Source organism: Vicia villosa, unplaced genomic scaffold, assembly GCF_029867415.1.
Source record: "Vicia villosa cultivar HV-30 ecotype Madison, WI unplaced genomic scaffold, Vvil1.0 ctg.001193F_1_1, whole genome shotgun sequence".
Classification (NCBI taxonomy): Eukaryota; Viridiplantae; Streptophyta; class Magnoliopsida; order Fabales; family Fabaceae; genus Vicia; species Vicia villosa.
The window spans coordinates 84,033-89,171 of record NW_026705528.1 but is presented as its reverse complement, the minus strand read 5'-3'; the positions used below and the strand labels follow the sequence as shown (position 1 = coordinate 89,171).

General features: G+C 33.6%; 1 long non-coding RNA gene across 5 annotated transcripts; it reads left to right on the top strand.

Annotated features, from left to right (window-relative positions):
• Window positions 1–1,507: 1,507 nt before the first annotated feature.
• Window positions 1,508–4,845, top strand: LOC131633959 (uncharacterized). 5 transcript variants are annotated; one of them, XR_009293443.1, is made up of 5 exons: window positions 1,508–1,861; window positions 2,319–2,414; window positions 2,483–3,443; window positions 3,563–3,646; window positions 4,427–4,845. It is a non-coding gene; the product is annotated as an uncharacterized LOC131633959 (long non-coding RNA). The 5 variants fall into 5 exon arrangements; XR_009293445.1 differs by lacking the exon at window positions 3,563–3,646 and having other exon boundaries at window positions 1,511–1,861; window positions 2,483–2,601; window positions 2,716–3,443; XR_009293444.1 differs by lacking the exon at window positions 3,563–3,646 and having other exon boundaries at window positions 1,511–1,861; window positions 2,483–2,601; window positions 2,708–3,443.
• The last annotated feature ends 294 nt before the right edge of the window (window positions 4,846–5,139 follow it).

Here is a 5,139-nt window from a genome sequence, read left to right as displayed (position 1 = left end):
ACTGATATTCTTCAGAATGAACTTAAACCTATCTTCAGCAAGGGTTTTTGTAAAGATATCAGCCCATTGATGGTCTGTATCCACAAAGTTTAAAGATATAACACCCTTCTGAACATAGTCCCTTATGAAATGATGTTTAATCTCAATATGTTTAGCTTTTGAATGTAAAATAGGATTCTTAGATAAACATATAGCAGAAGTATTATCACAGAAAATAGGAATGTTACTCTCATATATATGATAATCTTCCAGCTGACTTCTCATCCAGAGCATTTGTGTGCTACAACCAGCAGCAGCAACATATTCTGCTTCTGTTGTTGAGAGGGCAATAGTAGCTTGCTTCTTGCTGTACCATGAGATCAGATGACTTCCAAGAAATTGACAACTTCCAGAAGTGCTCTTTCTTTCTATTCTATCTCCAGCATAGTCAGCATCACAGAATCCTACTAAGTTGTAGTCTTTAGATCTTCTGTAAACTAAACCAACATTAGTAGTACCTTTCAGATACCTTAGAATTCTCTTAACCGCTGTTAAATGAGATTCTCTTGGATCTGATTGGAATCGAGCACACAAACAAACACTAAAGAGAATGTCAGGTCTAGAAGCAGTTAGATATAGAAGAGATCCAATCATACCTCTGTACAACTTCTGATCTACCTTCTTACTTACCTCATCCTTACCCAGTACACATGTTGGATGCATAGGAGTTTTGGCTTCTTTGCTTTCAGAAAGATTAAACTTCTTCAGAAGTTCTTTCACATACTTCGTTTGATGAACATAGGTTCCATCGGAAGTTTGGTTGATTTGAATCCCAAGGAAGTACTTGAGTTCTCCCATCATGCTCATTTCAAATTCAGCCTGCATAGACTCAGCAAACTCCTTTCCAAGTGTAGCATTAGATGTTCCAAAGATAATATCATCAACATATATTTGACAAATTAAAATATCCTTTTTAAATGTTTTACAAAAGAGAGTAGTGTCCACTTTTCCTCTAGTGAAACCATTTTCCAGAAGGAAAGAACTCAAACGTTCATACCAAGCTCTGGGAGCTTGTTTCAATCCGTATAATGATTTCTTTAATTTAAAAACATGATTTGGAGACATGGAGTCTTCAAAACCAGGAGGTTGGTGAACATAAACTTCTTCATCTATATAACCATTTAAGAAGGCACTCTTGACATCCATCTGATAAAGAGTGATGTTGTGTTGAGTGGCAAAAGAAATTAATAGACGAATAGATTCTAACCTGGCCACTGGTGCAAAGGTTTCTGTATAATCAATCCCTTCTTGCTGACTATAACCCTGAGCAACCAGTCTGGCTTTGTTTCTTACCACTTCACCTTTCTCACTTAGCTTGTTTCTGAAAACCCACCACTACAAGAAAATTAAGATTTAATGACACATAGATCGCGACTGTTGGATGATAACCGTCGTATTTCTCCATTCACGACGGTTGCAAAGACGGTTTTGGAGAACCGTCCTCTTATTTTTTTAAAATTGATAAAAGTCGCGACGGTGAGGCACCCAACTGCCGTAAACTCTAGACTAGGACAGTTTTATTAACCGCCGCCCTTCCCCTATTTAAGGTCGCGACGGGTATTGCACCTGCCGTCCCTTATAAAACCATATTAAACCCCGGTAAAACGCCAAATTCATTTAAAATATTTCCCTTTCTTCAATGGTAAAAAGTTTCCTTCAATCTCCACAAATAACAACAACACCATTTGAAGAACATCACCGATTCAAAGAACTTTCATGTTATTGGCTTGATCATTCGAAGAACCTCACCGATTGAAGGGTACTAACTGATTCGAAGAACATCACCGCCTTCGTTCCCTCTTCGCTCCTTCTTCGTTCTTTGGTAAGTCTCCCTCCTCTGATTTCACCTTTTCTCCTCTTCTTTCTCTTCTTTACCTTTCTGCTACCTTGAACGAGTAAATGTTTGACTATCACCTCAACTTTTCCATTCTATCTTTATAATGTTCATTTGAATTGATTCTTAGGGTTTAGGTCTGGTTTGGGGTTTGAAATATGATTTTGAAATTTAGATTTTTTATTTGAAATTTAGGGATTTTAGGTTTCTAATTTAGGGCTTCTGATTCTTCAAATTTGGTGTTTCGAAGTTGTTATTTTGGAGTATAGGTCTGCTAACTCCTTGGTCAAATTTGATGTTGCCAAGTTTTTAATTTGAATCTTCAAATTTGGTTCTCTATGATATTAGGTTCTCTGTGACAGTGTGTGCATCTTTCATTTGATTAATGTTACAGCGTTGTTGATTGCTATTTGAGTATTGTTAATTCTTATCAAATTTGTTTTAGGAATTATTATCCTATGTTGATGGCTACGTTGAAGGTTGCTCCTGCTCTTGCTATGAGATGTGTTGCGATATTGAAGCCATCGGAGTTGGTGTCTTTGTATGTTCTCATCGACTGTTACAAGCTTAGTTCTCTGTTTTATGTTTTCTGATGTGTTTTGCTCATAGTTTCAGAACCTGCTTGGAGTTGTGCGAAACATGCAAAGAAGTGGGCCTCCTTCCAGGTGTTTTGAGACCACTCTTATAAGGGCTAAATTAGAAGAATTATATTCAGATCTTCTTGACAGGTAACAATAACTTACTGAATATATTTTCACCCTCTAATTTAAAATACCCTGTCTCTGAGCTTGATTGTTACAAATAGATATTCTTGCTTAAACTATTCATACTTAGGACACCAGTATCAAATTCATTGGGGGATGAGAAGCTCTCAATTAAGGATATTGATGAGGTTATTCTTGTTGGTGGATCAACACATATTCCTGCTATTTAGGAGCTTATTGATGCCGATTGGGAAGGACCCAAATGTCATTGTTAATCCAGGTGTAGTGGTTGTCCTGGGAGATGCTGTTTTAGTTTTTCCAATTTAAATTAAGCTGTAGTGATGCAGGAAAGAATGGTTGTTTGATTGGAGTGCTATTAAAATATTTGTTTGGGTACTATGTTTTAATTGTTGATTGTTATTATAATTATTATTATCATCACTATCCTTATGTTTAATTTTGGTTGGTTTCATACTGGTGTCTTGGCTGGAGATGTCAGTGACATTGTGTTGTTGGATGTTTCTCCATTGTCATTGGGTTTGGAAACTCTTGGTAGTGTGATGACCAAGATTATTCCAAGAAACACTACCAATTGACATTGATGTAAATTGTATTCTATCAATTGCTGCCATAGACAAGGGTTCATGGAAGAAACAGGATACTCCCATTACTGTGGCAAGCACCTTTCCTGCTGATGAGGCATCTTCTAAATAATTGGGTTTTCCTTGCAGTTAATCATTTTATCTTGATTTGATGTAGGCTTTTAAAGCTGGAATTATATGGGTCAATTGCTCTCAACCATGCTTCACTCAAGCTCCGTGGGGAGGCGTCAATTATAGTAGTTTTAGTCGTGAACTAGGAGAATGGTATGGCTCTATTTTCTAATTTAGCTAATATGAAAATTTCCTTGAATTACTTTCTTTTTATTTACTTTTCTCCGAATGAAAAAGTGATGACAACTTCTTAACATCCAAAAAAAACTCAGTCATAAGGTGAAGTCATTGCATTTTGAATGCTCCTGTACCCATCCCCTGTTGACAATTTATTGATCATCAAATTCTACACTTGGGTATGGTGACACCTCTTGGTTGTGGAGTGGACAAAACATGGAAGCAAATATATATATATATATATATATATATATATATATATATATATATATATATATATATATATAGTATGCTTGATTACATTTTTCTTCCACCAGTGCATATTGTTTACTAATCAAATTAGCTATTTTCTATTGTTAGTTCTGTTTATAATTTAGCTGTTATTTCTTTAGTATTACTTTCATTGGCTAAGAATACATCAATATGGTTATAGGATTGTGAGGGTGTCAATATAAAAGGTTTCATTAGTATTACTTTAGTATTAGTACTTCTGCATGTGTTTCATATAAAAGGTTTCAGACAATTTTTCTTGCTGCTTTCTGTATGCTATATTTAATTTTGTGAAAATGATGACGAATCTGATAAGAGTATTGGATTTTTATTCCAGATGTAGTATCTATTCAATAATTCATCTTTATATAAAAGGATGAAAGTTATTTTTACTGTAATATAAACAATTTTTATTTTATTACATTACTATACATATCTTATTCTTGAGATTAAGTTGAAAGTTATTAAAATGTCATTTTCAACGTAATTAAAATGATAGGATCCAGTTCTGGTTAATTTGTTGTACTCCTACACTTGCAATTATTTAGACTATCTATTTTATAACAATTCTATTTTATTATATGATTTTCATCATTTAACTTGAATTTAGTTTCCTTTAATATATTTTTGCTATTATTTAGATCTTTCTCTGTCAAGCTGTTTCCTTAACAATTTTATTCTGTTTGTAGGTTGTGTTTCTTAAATACAATTATGAACTGTTGTTGGTGATCGTTATGACATGTAGCTGCTGACCAAAATGGTGACTCAAAAGTATTTCTTAAAAACTACTGCTATGTGCACAAGTTGTGTATGATGGTGATATTCCAACAGCAAGAGGATGGATGGATAATGTATTGATGAAAATGGTGTTGGATGCCGGAGAACAAATCCAAAGTTAAGTGCTTACTTGTTGGAAGGGTTTAGAGCAAGGTTGAAATCTTCCAGAGTCTTTGATCTACATGGCGTTGAAATGTGAACAAACTACAAGCAAAAAGCTATTGATGCTTATTATTATAAAATTAGAATCTGATATATTTTTGGTTTATAGTACTACGTGACGACATGATTATGGAACTCATATTTTTTTTGACATATGATGTTTAATTGATATTAGATGTACTTGTATTTTTTTTTACATATGATGCTTATTTTATTTGATGTTAGTTATTGAAACTTTAGTACATTATAGGATAAAAAGTAAAATATAATAATTTGAAGAAAAAAATGTTATAAAAAGCTAATCCTGTAAATAAAAAAGAAATTTTAAAAAATATTATTAAATAGAATATTGTAAATAAAATTACGACGGTTTGAACAGCCAGAATTTCTAACTCACGATGGTTTGGAACCGTCGCAAATAGAATTGAAAAATAGATTTATCATGAAATTCACGACGGTTTAT